At 41.2% G+C, this 16,434-nt stretch overlaps 1 pseudogene; it reads left to right on the forward strand.

The window, feature by feature from the left end:
• The first annotated feature begins 2,207 nt into the window (after positions 1 to 2,207).
• LOC148773387 (pancreatic progenitor cell differentiation and proliferation factor pseudogene) lies at positions 2,208 to 2,552 on the forward strand (annotated as a pseudogene).
• Positions 2,553 to 16,434: the final 13,882 nt, after the last annotated feature.

Genomic DNA, 16,434 nt, shown 5'->3' on the forward strand with positions numbered 1-16,434 from the left:
TAGTCCAACTCTCACATCCATACATGACTACCGGAGAAACCATAGGTTTGACTAGACTGACCTTTGTTGACAAAGTAATGTCTCTGCTTTTTAATATGCTGTCTAGGTGGGTCATAGCTTTTCTTCCAAGGAGCAAACTTCTTTTAATTTCATTGCTGCAGTCACCATCTGAAGTGATTTTGGAGCCCAAAATAATGAAGTCTGTCACTGTTCCAATGTTTCCATTGTTTCCCCATCTATTTGCCATGAAGTGGTGGGACCAGATGCCATGATCTTAGTTTTCTGAATGCTGAGTTTTAAGCCAACTTTTTCATTCTCTTCTTTCACTTTCATCAAGAGGCTCTTTAGTTCTTCTTCGCTTTCTGCCATATGGGTGGTGTCATCTGTTTATCTGACGTTATTGATATTTCTCTTGGCAATGTTGATTCTAGCTTGCACTTTATGCAGCCCGGCATTTCGCATGATGTACTTTGATTAGAAGTTAAATAAGCAGGGTGACAATATACAGCTTTGACATACTCCCTTCCTGATTTGGAAGCAGTCTGTTGTTCCATGTACAGTTCTAACTGGTGCTTCTTGACCTGCATACAGATTTCTCAGGAGGCAGGTCAGGTGGTCTGGTATTCCCATCTCTTGAAGAATTTTCCAGTTTGTTGTGATCCACACAGTCAAAGGCTTTGGCATCGTCAATAAAGCAGAAATAGAAATTTTTCTGGAATTCTCTTGCTTCTTCAGTGATCCAGTGGATGTTGGCAATTTGATCTTCTGTTCCTCTGACTTTTATAAATCCAGATTGAACATCTGGAAGTTCACAGTTCACGTACTGTTGAAACCTGCCTTGGAGAATTTTGAGCATTGCTTTGCTAGCGTGTGAGATGAGTCCAATTGTACGGTAGTTTGAACATTTTTTGGCATTGCCTTTCTTTGGGATTGGAATGAAAACTCAGTTTCCAGTCCTGTGACAGCTGCTGAGTTTTCCAAGTTTGCTGGCATATTGAGTGCAGCACTTTCAGAGCATCATCTTTTAGGATTTGAAATAACTCAAGTGGAATTCCATCACCTCCACTAGCTTTGTTAGTAGTGATGTTTCCTAAGGCCCACTTGACTTTGCATTCCAGAATATCTGGCTCTAGGTGAGTGATCACACCATCATGGTTATCTAGGTCACGAAAATCTTTTTTATATAGTTCTGTGTATTCTTGTCACCTCTTCTAAGTATCGTCTGCTTCTGTTAGGTTAATCAGCTGACTTTAAAATAAGGAGGTGATCTGGATTATCTGGGTGGGTCCAGTGTAAGCACAAAGGCCCTTAAAATTAGAAAGAGGAAGGCAGAAAGGTTAGTGAGAATGATGAGATGTGAAAAGAACTCTGAATGGCCTTGCTGGCTTTGAAAATGGAGGAGGGGGCTGCTGCTGCTGTTAGTCCTTTGCCAGCCCATGGACTGTAGCCCACCAGGCTCCTCTGTCCATGCAGTTTCCCAGGCAAGAATACTGAAGTGGGTTGCCGTTTCCATCTGCAGCGGATCTTCCCAATTCAGGGATCGAACCCGAGTGTCTTGCTTAGCAGACAAATTCTTTACCACTGAGCCACCATGGAAGCCCTGTAAACTACTAAGTTGGTATTAATTATTTTTAGCAACTTTAGGAAACTAGTATATTAGCTAAGTGAAAGCTGTGCAAGTATTGCCCTTATACGGACCCTTGTGCTCTCTGCCCTTAACCTTCTACCCCTGAGGCCAGTAAAAATTAGCAGGCCTGTCCTTGGCCCCTACCTTTTTGGCTCCTAGAACATAGGAGATATCTTTCCAAAAATTAGTTGCTTCTGTTCAGTATATTCTATAACCATTTTGTTTAGCCCACCCACTTTTGTTCTTCACCCATCATCCCTAAGGTACTTGGGACTCTGTAGGTGCTAATAAGTGGGAGGAAATGAACAGGAGAGCTTGAAAGTGCCCTCCCATTATATCATCTCCCCGGGGTAGGGGGAGGAGTTGGTGAGTGATCAAATTTATAAAATGTTTACACTATCCCATGACTTTCTCAAACATACATCTTGGCCCTATGTGTCTGGTTCATGGAGCAACCGCCTGCTTTCTCTTATGCAGATGGGTTCCGTGGCCTGGCACCCCAGTCCCCGCCATCAGTGATCCTGAACAGAGGCCCGTGAGGGGTCACTGCCAAAGTTTCCACCAGGGCACAAGCAAGAACATGATAGCCATCCCCTCCAGCGGCTCACTCATAGCCACTCATGACTACTGTCGTCACCTGTGCTCCACTTCCAGTAACAGCTCCTGTGGAAGTGCCAAATACCCTGGGGAAGCCAGCCCCCACCACTCGGGTCTCCCCAAAGCAGACCTAGGACACTAGTGGGCCAGCTGTTTCTTCGGGAAGTCCATTCTCCCATTCATGGCCATAGTGTTGGAGTTCCCAGAACACTCAGAGTCTGCCCAGGCTTCCACCGGCATGATCACCTGTGACCTGGCTTGGGAAGCCATGGGGAAGCAGCAGCCTCGCGGCCAGCCTGGCAAAACCAACTGCAGGCCCCTGTCCTGAGTGATCACCACCCACCATCTGCCAGGCTTCCTTCCAAGGCGCTAGGCTCATCAGAACCCTCCCCTCCTTCTCCCCTCCTCAAGACTAAGCAGGTTGCAGCCAATGGAAGCAGTTCAGTTTTTAATATCAAAACAGCAAAACATCAAAAAGGAAGTTTTTCCCTGGGTAGGGAAGATCCCCTGAAAAGGAAATGGCAACCCACTCCAGTATTTTTGCCTGGAGAAGTCCATGGATGGAGGAGCCTGGTGGGCTACAGACCATAAGGTTGCAAAGAGTCAGACATGACTTAGCAACTAAACAAAAACAACAAATTAGTCTATACTGTCTCCTGTCATCATATATGCCTTTCATATCACCACCTTTCATATGCGGCACAACAGAAAGAGGCAGGTAGTCTGGGTTCTTGTGACAGCTCTATTACTATCTCTGTAATTTGAAGAATTCACTTATCTATGTTATAGATAATCCACTGTGTCTATGTTGTTTCATACAAATTATGAGAGCAAAACTCAGCCCCATCTACACAAAGCTGTTCTAGGAAGCAAGTGAAATCAGACATATTTTTTTAAAATCAGAAAAGTATAAAGGGATAAAGATGTTATGCAGACATAAGTAATCATTCCATCTATTACTTTATGAGAACATAATATCCTATTCATATTTGTACTCCCATTCCCCTTTCCTAGTCCAACCCTTCGTAGTCTTTTTTCTCTTCAAAGAAAGAGAAAGTAAATCAGATGGATAACATGGAGAATTAAAAAGTTAGAATAGATATTTGATGATAATAAAGAATTGGTCATGCTGTGATAGTAATACAGTAGATCTGTTTATTAAAAGGGTTTTTTAGAGACACATATTGAAATATTTGCTGATAAGATGATACTATGTCTGGATTTGTTTAAAAATAAATCCAGGGAAAGGGTAGCAGTATTGGAGAATGGGTGAGGGCACTGATGTATCAAGATTGGCCTTGAATGACAGTCATTAAAACTGGATGGTGTGTGCATAGGGGCTCATCTTATTATTCTCTCTACCTCTGTATATGTTAGACTTTTTCCATAATAAAACATGAAAAAAATCAAGGGTTGCAAAGTCACATGCCTACAGAGTCAGGCAGGTAACATAAATGAGGGAAGCAAACTGGATGGAAACTGTGGAAACTGAGAAAGAATATGTCTCATCCAAAGGGGGCAGTGGTCCTCAGCTCCAGCCGACTGTTACTGGATGGGGCTGGGCTGCCAGATTTTCCAAATTTTTCAAGAGAAGCCAAAAATAAGAAGTTTTATATGAAATCTTCCAATCCTTAAGTGTTGATAACTCATTCAAATATGTTTTATAGATGCTATGCTGGCCAACTAAAATCTGAGAACCAGATTCAGCCTGCAATTGCCATTTGTAACCTCTACCTACAAGGCCAACTTTAGGCAATTTTCACAACTCGGAAGCAGTAGAAAGTGATAAAAAGCTCTTCCGAATCAACAAAATTAGTATGCCATCACTCTGCCCTGATCTTCCTCATTACAAATCCTGCTCCCAAATATGCTTTGTTCTTCATCCTCTGTTCCTATCTGTGAGTGTGTTTAACTTTATCTTTTACTCTTTTTACCTAGTTCTGATCTCAAATCCCTAACCACTGAGAACCAAGACATCTTGAGGTTCCAAGACAAGAAGCCTCCTGATAACAAACAAAGCTTTAGGCCCCACCTGACCTGACTATTCCTTTTGACACATTTTGCTGCTCTTCTTCATGATAAGCACGTAACTTGGGAGAGTCTTAAGGAACACTGTGCCCCAAGGGTCAAGAGAATGGACTGGTAAGGCATGGTATCCTAGTGGAAGAGCAGGTCTTGTGTTGTCCATGAAACTCAAAGTATTCATTCCTGACTGACAACACACAGGGTAGGCAACTAAAGTGTGTTTCCTAGTCATAGCGATGAGGGAGAAGGTGGATTTATTCTGAGACCTCTGCTCTCCCTCCCTCACTCCTTCTCCTGTAACTACAAGCTTATGAGATGTCTGGTGGGATGATAAGTATACAGTTGATCTAAGAGATCAGGATAGGCTTTCTGAGAAGCAATGTTTAAGTTGACATAAGAAGGATGAGTAGGAGTTAACCAGATGGAGAATGGATGGAAAATATTTCAGGCAGTGAGTGAGGACAGTGTACACAAGAGCCCCAAGGTATGAGAGCAGTTGGCACTTTTGAAGAATTGACAGAAAGCCAGTGTAGCTGCAGAAAGGAGGAGAGTGGCTAGAGACTGAGCTAAGGTAGCAAGCAAGGGCCAGATGATGTAAAGCCTTGTCAGGCCCAAATTGAAGAGCCCAATGAGTCCAGGACACTACGCTGGATACAATGGAGGCTATGGACACAGTGCAGACCTGGTCCCTGCCCTCCAGGAGCAAACAGTAGCCAGCAGGATATTAGGCAAGGGCCACCAGGGTTGCTAAAGAATGTTACTTGGAGGTATTGAGGAGGAAGTGATCACTGTGTCTCTGTGTGTGTGTGTGTCTGTGACATGTAGCATGCGGATCTTAGTTCCCCAACCAGGGATTGACCCTGTGCCACCTGCATTGGAAGCCCAGAGTCTTAACCGCTGAACCACCAGGGAAGTCCTAGAAGCGGTTACTTCTGAATGGAGGAAGAGAAGAGGTAACAGTTACTTGAACCCTGAAGGATAAATGGAATTTCAACAGACAGAGAACATGGTCAGAGAATTTCTGGCAGTGGGTGCAACCTGCACAAAGGAGCAGAGACAAGGCAGTTCAGAGCATACTGGGGAGGAAAGGAGAGCAAAGCTGAGGGTGGGAACAGACTTTGAGAAATGATGTTATCATGCAGTACAGCTTTTCGGGGGCCTTGAATGCCAAGCTATTTTGTCTTCATTCTGTTGGTAATGGAGAGTTACTGAAGGCTTTTGACTAGAGAATCCAGTATTGGAGGTAACAGTAATTTACTGGGAAGTCATTCCTTTTGGTCTTAAGATGTGTGCCTTCTGTAAGCACAGGCAAATAAAGCTGTGTCTAACGGAAAATGAGTGTGATAATATCACTTTTTAAATAGTGTTAACAAAATAGAAATACAATAGAGGCATATACAAGATATATAGCAAACAGTTCCCAAAAGCATTCACATTTTTATACTACCTCAAACCGTGTTAGCTTTTCAATTTCTACTAATACAAGGAACATTATTCTTTTTTAAAAAATAGGAACAACAGCAAATAAAAACCCTTAACTTTTGCAATGATCTCAGCAACTAAGTTAGGAAGAAAGCTAGGCTACTTACTATCTCCCGTTAAAAATATTTAGTGCAAATTTTTGGAACCTTCCATGAAATGCTGAAACACACAGTTTAAGCATTCAAAAATCGGTTTAATTACCATATTAGCAAACTGAAAAAGAAAAACCATTTCAATAGATGCAGAAAAAGCATTTGGCAAAATATAACCTCCATTCCTGAGTTAAAAAAAAACACTTAGCAATCCAGGAATAGATGGTAATTTCCCTAATTTGTAAAATACAACTATCAAAAATCCCCAATTAACATCATAATGTAATAGACTGAATGCTTTCTGCTTAAGGACATAAACAAGCCAAGTAAGTTGAGGGAGTTGAAGGTATAGTCTCAATTTTCTCTGTGAAGGAAGCATTATTCTCTGCCTATGCCTGATTTTCTAACTCTATCAGTTTGTTATTGTTCACAGATACTGAAGGACTAACAAAGAAGGAAAAGAAAACTTGGCTTTGGGTAAGTAACGTAAAGCCCAATTCATCCAATTCATCGTTTGCTCTGCAGTAATTCACGAAGCATCACCATGCCAAGCACTACACATAATGGGATATGCACTTGGAGGATTTCAGCTATACTGAAACAATAGTTCTCAAACTTTGGTATGCATCTGAATCATCTAGGAATACTAAAGTGCATAGTTCTATGCCCTAACTCCAGCATATCTAATTCAGTAGGTCTGGAGTGAAGCCTGGTAGTCAGAGAATCTATGTTTTTAAAAGCTTCTCTCAATTCCCGGTACTGATGCAGGTGGCTCCTAGACTCCATTGGATACACACTGTAGTAAAGACATCACAAATATAGCAACCTAATTTTGCTATAAGGACATTGGATGATGACACTACTGAAACATTCCAGCTTCAGGGTTTTCTGTTTATAACATCCTAAGCCACGAAGACATACTCTTCAAACTTTCTCTACCCCTGCCTCCCAAGACCCCACTCTCTTCTAGGCTTCCTCCCTATTCTCTGGCTGCCCACTTGACAGTTTGATAAAGACCAGCTATGTATTGAGATATGTGAAATTCCCAGAGGGAGAGGCGTTTTGGGGACCCCATCCTGCTGAAATCATATTTGTTTCTACTTCTCTGCCCTCTTGGCCATTCATTCCTTCTCTCCTTAGCCTCTGGGATCATCTCTCTTTATTATCAGGGCTGTCTATGTACAAAACAGTGGATCACATTGTAAGTGTAATTAAGGCCATTAAGGTAAAAAATAATTTCATGCAGTGAAAAGATAACACTGATAAGCTAACCCAAATTACATTTGTTTCTTGTCCACGTTAATTTGTTTTGCACGTGCAGAACGCAGTTGAAAGAACAACATGATGTATGACAGGCCCTGAAAAGCAGCACTTGCTATGAGTAATTTAAATTGAGCACTATTACCATTTACAGATTGATTCTGCTTAGAATCAATAAGAAGGGAAGGTCTCAAAGCTTTAAGCTGATGCTAATCACTTCGGTTCAGTAACTCCTTGTAGTTAAGTTATATTTTTTTTCCTTCATCTCTTAGTCGTTGTAGCCTCTTGAAAGCCAAAATGATCTTTAAATATTTTGAAAGTTCTCCTTTCTTTCCCATCCCTGTCATCATATTTAACATCCAGAAATTTTTGTGATAGAAAACTTTCCTTGGAGAGAGTTGATCACAAGTTCAAGGCAGGGGTGGAGGAGGAAGAAGCAGCTAATAGAAATACATCTTAAGAACAATATATGTGTGGTGCCTAAAGTAACTTTTTAAGTCCCCATTTTATTTTATTTATTTATTTTAATTTTTGCTGGGCTGGATCTTCGTTGCTGCACGGGCTTTCTCTAGTTGAGTCCAGTGGGGGGCTGCTCTTCATTGTGGTGCCTGTGCTTTTCATTGCAGTAGCTTCTCTTGTTGAAGAGCACGGGCTCTAAGGCACATGGGCTTAGTTGCCCTGAGTCATGTGGGAGCTTACCAGACCAGGGATTGAACCCATGTCCCCTGCATTAGTAGGCAGATTCTTAACCACTGGACCACCAGGGAAGTCCCTAAGGTAATTTTATTATGCCATATTGACAACTTCTGGAGAAGGAAATGGCAACCTACTTCATTGTTCTTGTCTGGGAAATCCCATGGACTGAGGAGCTTGGTGGGCTACATGCAGTCCAAGGGGTAGCAAAGAGTCAGACACAGCTTAGTGACTAAACAACAACATCGACATCTTTTACTATCAACACAAGTCTTAGAATGAATATTCGTCTTGGAAGAACAGTGGTTCAATCTCCCCTTTTCAGACAGGAAAATCAAGATCCCAGCAATTTGAGTTTTGCTTTCTTCTTCCCTCTAGTCCTCCTTCCTACTAACCTTCACTTGCCTCTGAGCCAGCCTAGACTCTAAGGTTAGTCATTTAAGTCATTTTATGTTTAGAAGCCAGGAACCCTTGACCCTTTTGACCTGCTTTGTCAGTCCTCCAAACTGGGGAACCCCACTGTTTACATTTACTAAATCCTCCTTGACTCACTCTCCGGGACTTGCATCAACCTACTGCCAAATCTAATGATTCTACTTCAGCAATATTTTCCAAGTCAACCCATGCCTTCCTGATTCTTCGTAGTAGTTTAGTCACTAAGTCGTGTCCAACTCTTGTGTCCCAGTGGACTATAGCCTGCCAGGCTCTGTTCATTAAATTTCCCGAGCAAGTAGAGCAGGTTGCCATTTCCTTCTCCAGAGGATCTTCCCAACTCAGGAATCAAACCCGGGTCTCCTGCATTACAGGTGGTCTCTTAACCAACTGAGCTACCAGGGAAGCCCTCCTAATTCTCACTGCCAACAGTCAGTTTCGGGGCTTATTCCTTTTCCCTGAATTATTGGCACAGCTTCCTCTTTCCTCCCACCAGTTTCTTTGTCTCCAATTTCATCTTCACTGCCACCCTCAATAGAGCTAGAAGACTAACATTCCTAAAACCAAATCATCTTATGACAACTTTGCTTGAAACCTGTCAGTGGCTCCTGATAATGGACAATCCAAAGCCCTGAGTTCTTGGCTTGATATCCAAGTCCTGCTTGAAATTGATCCTTGTTTATCCAGACTCATCAACTCTCCTTGCTGTACCATATGTCCCATATGAGACTCCTAGCCTTTTCCCAAATGTACTCATGTTTTCTCTTATCCTCACCTTCACTGATTTTTTTTTTTTTTTTTTGGCTGCGCTGGGTCTTTGTTGCTGCATGTGGGTTTTTTCTAGTTGTGGTGAGCAGAGGATACTCTCTAGTTGCAGTGCATGGGCTTTTCATTGTGGTGGCTTCTCTTGCTGTGGAGCATGGGCCCTAGGGCTAATGGGCTTCAGTACTTGTGGCATGCTGCCTTAGTTGCCCCGCAGCATGTGGAATCTTCCTGGAGCATTGGCAGGCAGATTATTAACCACTGGACAACCAGGGAAGTCACTCACCTTCACTATTAATTTTTCTAAGGACTGGTTTAAGTGTTCTCCCTGCCACATAGCACACTAGAAAGTTTTTTTTTCTCTTTCATAGCACTTAATTATAATACATTTTAAGGAAAATTTTTTGATAATTTTATCCTTCCTACTCAAACTATAAGCTTCTTGACAATGTGAATCATCTGCTCAATCTCTAATTCAAGCAAAACTCATCGTTGTAGCATGCAGCCACTGGAGCAGATTTGTGCAACGAAAATACAATATGAGCCACATATGTGATTTAAAATTCTCTAGTAGTGATTATTTAAAAGTTATAAGGTATAGATAAATTTAATTGTAATCATATATTTAAATTCATATCAAAATATTAACATTGCAACATGTAATAGTATAGTATAATTGAGATATTTTATATTCTTTCACACTACATCTTTGAAACCAAATATGTATTTTTAAAATTTATTTTCGTACTGGCATAAATACTGACAGAAATATAGATCAATGGAACAAAATAGAAAACCCAGAGATAAATCCATGCACCTATGGACACCTTATCTTTGACAAAGGAGGCAAGAATATAAAATGGACAAAAGACAGTCTCTTTAACAAGTGGTGCTGGGAAAACTGGTCAGCCACTTGTAAAAGAATGAAACTAGAACACTTCCTAACACCATACACCAAAATAAACTCAAAATGGATTAGAGAGCTAAATGTAAGACCAGATTCTATAAAACTCCTAGAGGAGAACGTAGGCAAAACACTCTCCGACATAAATCACAGCAGGATCCTCCAAGACCCACCTCCCAGAATATTGGAAATAAAAGCAAAAATAAACAAATGGGGCCTAATTAAAATCAAGAGCTTCTGCACAGCAAAGGAAACTATAAGCAAGGTGAAAAGACAGCCTTCAGAATGGGAGAAAATAATAGCAAATGAAGCAACTGATAAAGGTTTAATCTCCAAAATATACAAGCAGCTCCTGCAGCTCAATTCCAGAAAAATAAATTACCCAGTCAAAAAATGGGCCAAAGAACTAAACAGACGTTTCTCCAAAGAAGACATAAAGATGGCTAACAAACACATGAAAAGATGCTCAACATCCCTCATAATCAGAGAAATGCAAATCAAAACCACAATGAGATAAAATTTCACACCAGTCAGAATGGCTGCTATCCAAAAGTCTACATGCAATAAATGCTGGAGAGGGTGTGGATAAAAGGGAACCCTCTTACACTGTTGGTGGGAATGCAAACTAGTACAGCCACTATGGAGAACAGTGTGGAGATTCCTCAAAAAACTGGAAATAGAACTGCCATATGATCCAGCAATCGCACTCCTGGGCGTACACACCGAGGAAACCATAATTGAAAGAGACACATGTACTCCAATGTTCATTGCAGCACTGTTTATAATAGCGAGGACATGGAAGCAACCTAGATGTCCATCTGCAGATGAATGAATAAGAAAGCTTTGGTACATATACACAATGGAGTATCACTCAGCCATTAAAAAGAATGCATTTGAACCAGTTCTAATGAGGTGGATGAAACTAGAGCCTATTATACAGAGTGAAGTAAGCCAGAAAGAAAAACACCAATACAGTATACTAACGCATATATATGGAATTTAGAAAGATGCAAATTATAACCCTGTATACAAGACAGCAAACGAGACACAGATGTATAGAACAGTCTTTGGGACTCTGTGGGAGAGGGTGAGGGTGGGATGGTTTGGAAGAATGGCATTGAAACATGTATATTATCATATGTGAAATGAATCGCCAGTTCAGGGTAGATGCATGTTACAGGATGCTCGGGGCTGGTTTGCGGAGATGACCCAGAGGGAGCATAAGGGGAGGAGGGAGGTGGGAGGGCGGTTAGGGAGGGGGAACTCATGTACACCCAGGGCGGATTCATGTCAGTGTATGGCAAAACCAACCAATATAATATTGTAAAATAATTAGCCTCCAATAAAAATAAAAATAAAACTTATCCACCAAGTCCACAACTCTGTTAAATATCCAAATATATCCTTCATTCCATTATTAACCAAATAAATAAATAAATAAAATTTATTTTCATTGTGATAGCATTGGTGTATAACATTACATACATTTCCTGTGGACAACCCTATATTTCTACTTCTGTATATACTACAGCAAGCTTGTTGTTTTTGTTCAGTTGCTCAGTCGTGTCTGACTCTGTGACCCCGTGGACTGCAGCACACCAGGCCTCCCTGCCCCTCATCATCTCCCAAATTTTGCCCAAGTTAACGTCCATTGCATCCATGATAACATCCAGAGTCTCATCCTCTGATACCCCCTTCTCCTCTGCCCTCAATCTTTCCCACCATCAGGGAGTTTTCCAATGAGTCAGCTGTTTGTGTCAGATGATCAAAATATTGGAGCTTCAGCTTCAGCATCAGTCCTTCCAATGAGTATTCAGGGTTGATTTCCCTTAAGATTGACTGGTTTTATCTCCTTGCTGTCCATGGGCTGCTCAGGAGTCTTCTCCAGCACCACAGTTCAAAGGAATCAATTCTTCAGCACTTCGCCTTCTTTATGGTCCACTCTCACAACCATACGTGACCACAGGGAAGACCATAGCCTTGATTATACGAACCTTTGTTGGCAGAGTAATGTCTCTGCTTTTCAACACACTGTTGAGGTTTGTCATCGCTTTCCTGCCAAGAAGCAATCATCTTCTGATTTCATGGCTGCTGTCACTGTCCGCAGTGATCTTAGAGCCCAAGAAGAGGAAATCTGTCACTATTTCCACCTTTTACCCTTCTATTTGCCATGAAGTAATGGGGCCGGATGCCATGATCTTAGGGTTTTTTTATATTAGTTTTAAGCCAGCTCTTTCACTCTCCTCCTTCACCCTCGTCAAGAGGCTCTTTAGTTCCTCTTTGCTTTCTGCCATTAGAGTGGTATCATCCGCATATTTGAGGTTGTTGATGTTTCTCCCACCTATCTTGATTCTGGCTTGTAACTTATCCAGCCTGGCATTTCTCATGATGTGCTCAGTGTATAGGTTAAACAGGATGACAGCAGACAGCCCTGTCATACTCCTTTCTCAATATTGAACCAATCAGCTATTCCATACAGGGTTCTGATTGTTGCTTCTTGACCCATATCCAGGTTTCTCAGGAGACAGGTAAGATGATCTAGTAGTCCCATCTCTTTAAGAGCTTTCCACAGCTTATTATGATCCACACAGACAAAGGTTTAGAGTAGTTGATGAAACAGAGGTAGATGTTTTTCTGGAATTCCCTAACTTTCTCTATGATTCAGCGAATGTTGGCAATTTGATCTTTGGCTCCTCTTCCTTTTCTAAACCCAGCTTGGAATCTGGAAGTTCTTGGTTTGCTTAATGCTGAAGCCTAGCATGCAAGATTTTAAGCATGACCTTACTAGCATGGGAGATGAGTGCAGTTGTCCAATGGTTAGCACATTCTTTAGTACTGCCCCTCTTGGGAAGTGGGTTGAGGACTGACCTTTTCCAGTCCTGTGACCTCTGCTGGGTCTTCCAGATTTGCTGACATATTGAATGCAACACCTTGATGACATCATCCTTTAAGGTTTTGAATAGTTCTACAGGAATTCCATCACATCCACTAGCTTTATTGACAGCAGTGCTTCCTAAGGCCCACTTGACTTAGCTCCCAAGAATATCTGGCTCTGGGTAGCTGACTACACCATCGTAGTAATCTTGTTCACTAGGATCTTTTTTATACAGTTCTTCCGTGTATTTTTTCCATCTTTTCTTGATCTCTTCACGTCTACTAGGTCTCTACTATTTATGTCCTTTATTGTGCCCATCTTAGGGGAAAATATTATCTTGATATTTTCAATTTTCCTGGAGAGATCTCTAGTCTTTCCCCTTCTGTTGTTTTCTTCTAGTTTTATGCACTGTTCAATGAAGAAGGCCTTCTCGTCTCTCCATGCAATTCTTTAGAACTCTGCATTAAGTTGGATAATTTGCTTTCTCCCTTGCTTTTCACTTCTCTTCTTTCTTTAGCTTTCTTTAGTAAAACCTCTTCAAATAACCACTTTGCCTTCTTGCTTTTCTTTTTTCGGGGGATGGTTTTCTTTGCTGCCTCCTGTACAATATTACAGATCTCTGTCCATAGTTCTTCAGGCACAGTTTACTATATCTAATCCCTTGAATCTATTCATTACCTCCACTGCATATTCATAGGGGTTTTGATTTAAGTTGTACCTGATTTACCTAGTGGTTTTCCCCATTTTCTTTAGTTTAAGCCTGAATTTTGCTATGAGAAGCTGTTGATCTGAGCCACAGTCAGCTCCAGGCCTTGTTTTTGCTGACTCTATACGGTGTCTCACTCCATCGTCAGCTACAAAGAATGTAATCAATTTGACTTTGGTATTGACCATTTGGTGATGTCCATGTGTAAAGTAGCCTCTTATGTTGTTGAAAAGGGCATTTGCTATGACCAGTGCATTCTCTTGGCAGAAATCAGCCTTTGTCCTGCTTCATTTTGTCTGCAAGGCCAAACTTGCCTGTTACTCCAGGTATCTCTTGACTTCTTACTTTTGCATTCCAATTCCCCAGTGATGAATAGGACATCTTTTTTGGTGTCAGTTCTAGGATGTCTTCTAGGTCATCATTGAACTGATCAGCTTCTTCAGCATCAGTGATAGGGACATAGACTTGAATTACTGTGATATTGAACGGGCTGACTTAGAAACGAATCAAGATCATTCTGCCACCTTTGAGGTTGTACCCAAGTACTACTGCATTTCAGACTCTTTTGTCCAAACAGTATTGCATAGGAACCTGGAATGTTAGGTCCTTGAATCAAGGTAAATTGAACATGAGCAAGCAGGAGATGGTAAGAATTAATATCAACATCTTAGGAATCAGTGAACTAAAATGGAAAGGAATGGGCAAATTTAATTCAGATAACCATTATATCTACTACAGTGTGGCAAGAATCCCATAGAAGAAATGGACTCGCCCTCATAATCAAAAAAGAGTCCAAAATGCAGTACTCGGGTGCAACAGCATGCTTACTCCTCCAAGAAAATTTAGTTTCCATCTGTCACCATAGATGGAAATGTTGATCTCCTTTACCAGTTTAACCCTCCCCACCCTCCGTCCCCTCTGGTAATCCTGCTACTCTGTTCTCTATACCTGTGTATTTGTTTCTGTTTTTTCCTTAATTTTGTTTTTGTTTTTATATGACTCATATGATTAAAATCATGCAGTGTTTGTCATTCTCTGACTTATTTCACTTAGGATAATACCTCAAGGTTGATCCATGTTATCACAAAAGGTAAGATTTCATCTTTTTTATGGTTAAGAAGTATTCCGTGTGTATGTGTGCGTGCATGTGTGTGTGTGTGCTTTTCTTGTTGTTCAGTTGCTATGCTGTGTCTGACTCTCTTTGACCCCATGGGATGCAGCATGCAGCATGCCAGGCTCCTCTGTCCTCTACTATCTCCCAGAATTTGCTCAGATTCGTGTCTATTGAGTCAGTGATGCTAACCATCTCATCCTCTGTCATCCCCTTCTCCTTTTGCCTTCAATCTTTCCCAGCATCAGGGTCTTTTCCAATGAGTCAGCTCTTCACATCAGGTGGTCAAAGTATTGGAACTTCAGCTTCAGCATCAGTCCTTCCAATGAATATTCAGGACTGATTTCATTTGGGTTGACTGGTTTGCTCTCCTTGCAGGCCACGGGACTCTCAAGAGTCTTCTTCACCACCACAGTTCAAAAGCATCAATTCTTCGGCCCTCAGCTTTCTTTATAGTCCAGCTCTCACATCCATACATGACTATTGGAAAGACCATAGGTTTGACTATATGGACCATTGTTGGCAAAGTAATGTCTCTGCTTTTTAATATGCTGTCTAGCTTGGTCATGGCTTTTCTTCCAAGGAGCAAGCATCTTTTAATTTCATGGCTGCAGTCACCATCTGAAGTGATTTTGGAGCCCCCCAAAATGAAGTCTGTCACTGTTCCAATGTTTCCATTGTTTCCCCATCTCTTTGCCATGAAGTGATGGGACCATATGCCATGATCTTAGTTTTCTGAAAGTTGAGTTTTAGGCCAGCTTTTTCACTCTCCTCTTTCACTCTCATCAAGAGGCTCTTCAGTTCTTCACTTTCTGCCATAAGGGTGGTGTCATCTGCATATCTGAGGTTATTGATATTTCTCCCAGCAGTCTTGATTCCAGCTTGTGATTCATCCAGCTCGGCATTCCACATGATGTACTCTGCGTAGAAGTTAAATAAGCAGAGTGACAATATACAGCCTTGACGTACTCCTTTCCCAATTTGGAAGCAGTCTGTTGTTCCATGTCCAGTTCTAACTGGTGCTTCTTGACCTGCATGCAGATTTCTCAGGAGGCAGGTCAGGTGGTCTGGTATTCCCATCTCTTGAAGAATTTTCCAGTTTGTTGTGATACACACGATCAAAGGCAATTAGCATAGGGGTGCATATATCTTTTATTTTTATTTATTTGTTTATTTTTATTTTTGGCTGTGCTAAGTCTTCCTTACTGTGTGTGGGCTTTATCTAGTTGTGGTGAGTGGGGGGTTACTCTTCATTGTGGTGCTCAGGCTTCTCGTTGCAGTGGCTTCTCTTGTTGTGAAGCAAAGGCTTGTAGAGCACAGGATTCAGTAGTTGCAGCACTTGGACTCAGTAGTTGCAGTATGCTGAATATAAGGTATGCAGGCTTCAGTAGTTTGGGCACAGGAGTTCATGAGTTGTGGCTTGTGGGCCCTGGAACATGCAGACTTAAGTAGTTGTGACTCATGGGCTTAGTTGATCTGCAGCATATGGAATCTTCCTGGGCCAGGGATCAAACCCATGTCCTGTGTATTGGCAGGAAGATTCTTATCCATTGCACTACCCGGAAAGTCCTATGTATCTTTTTTTTTAGTATTAAAATTTATTTAGTTTTTTAAATTTATTTTTTAATTGGAGAAAGTAGTATATATTTAGTATGTGTGTGTGTGTATATATATATATATATATATATATATATATATATATAATGTGTAAAATAGATAGCTGGTGAGAAGTTGCTATATAAAACAAGGAGCCCAGCTTGGCACTCTGTGATGACCATATATCTTTTTGAATTAGAGTTTTTATATTCTTTGGATAAATACCCAGAAATGGAATAGCTAGATCATATGGTAGTTCTATTCTTAATTTT

Source organism: Moschus berezovskii, chromosome X (genome assembly GCF_049115385.1).
Source record: "Moschus berezovskii isolate FMDL1 chromosome X, NW_MosBer_1.0, whole genome shotgun sequence".
NCBI classification, from domain to species: domain Eukaryota; kingdom Metazoa; phylum Chordata; class Mammalia; order Artiodactyla; family Moschidae; genus Moschus; species Moschus berezovskii.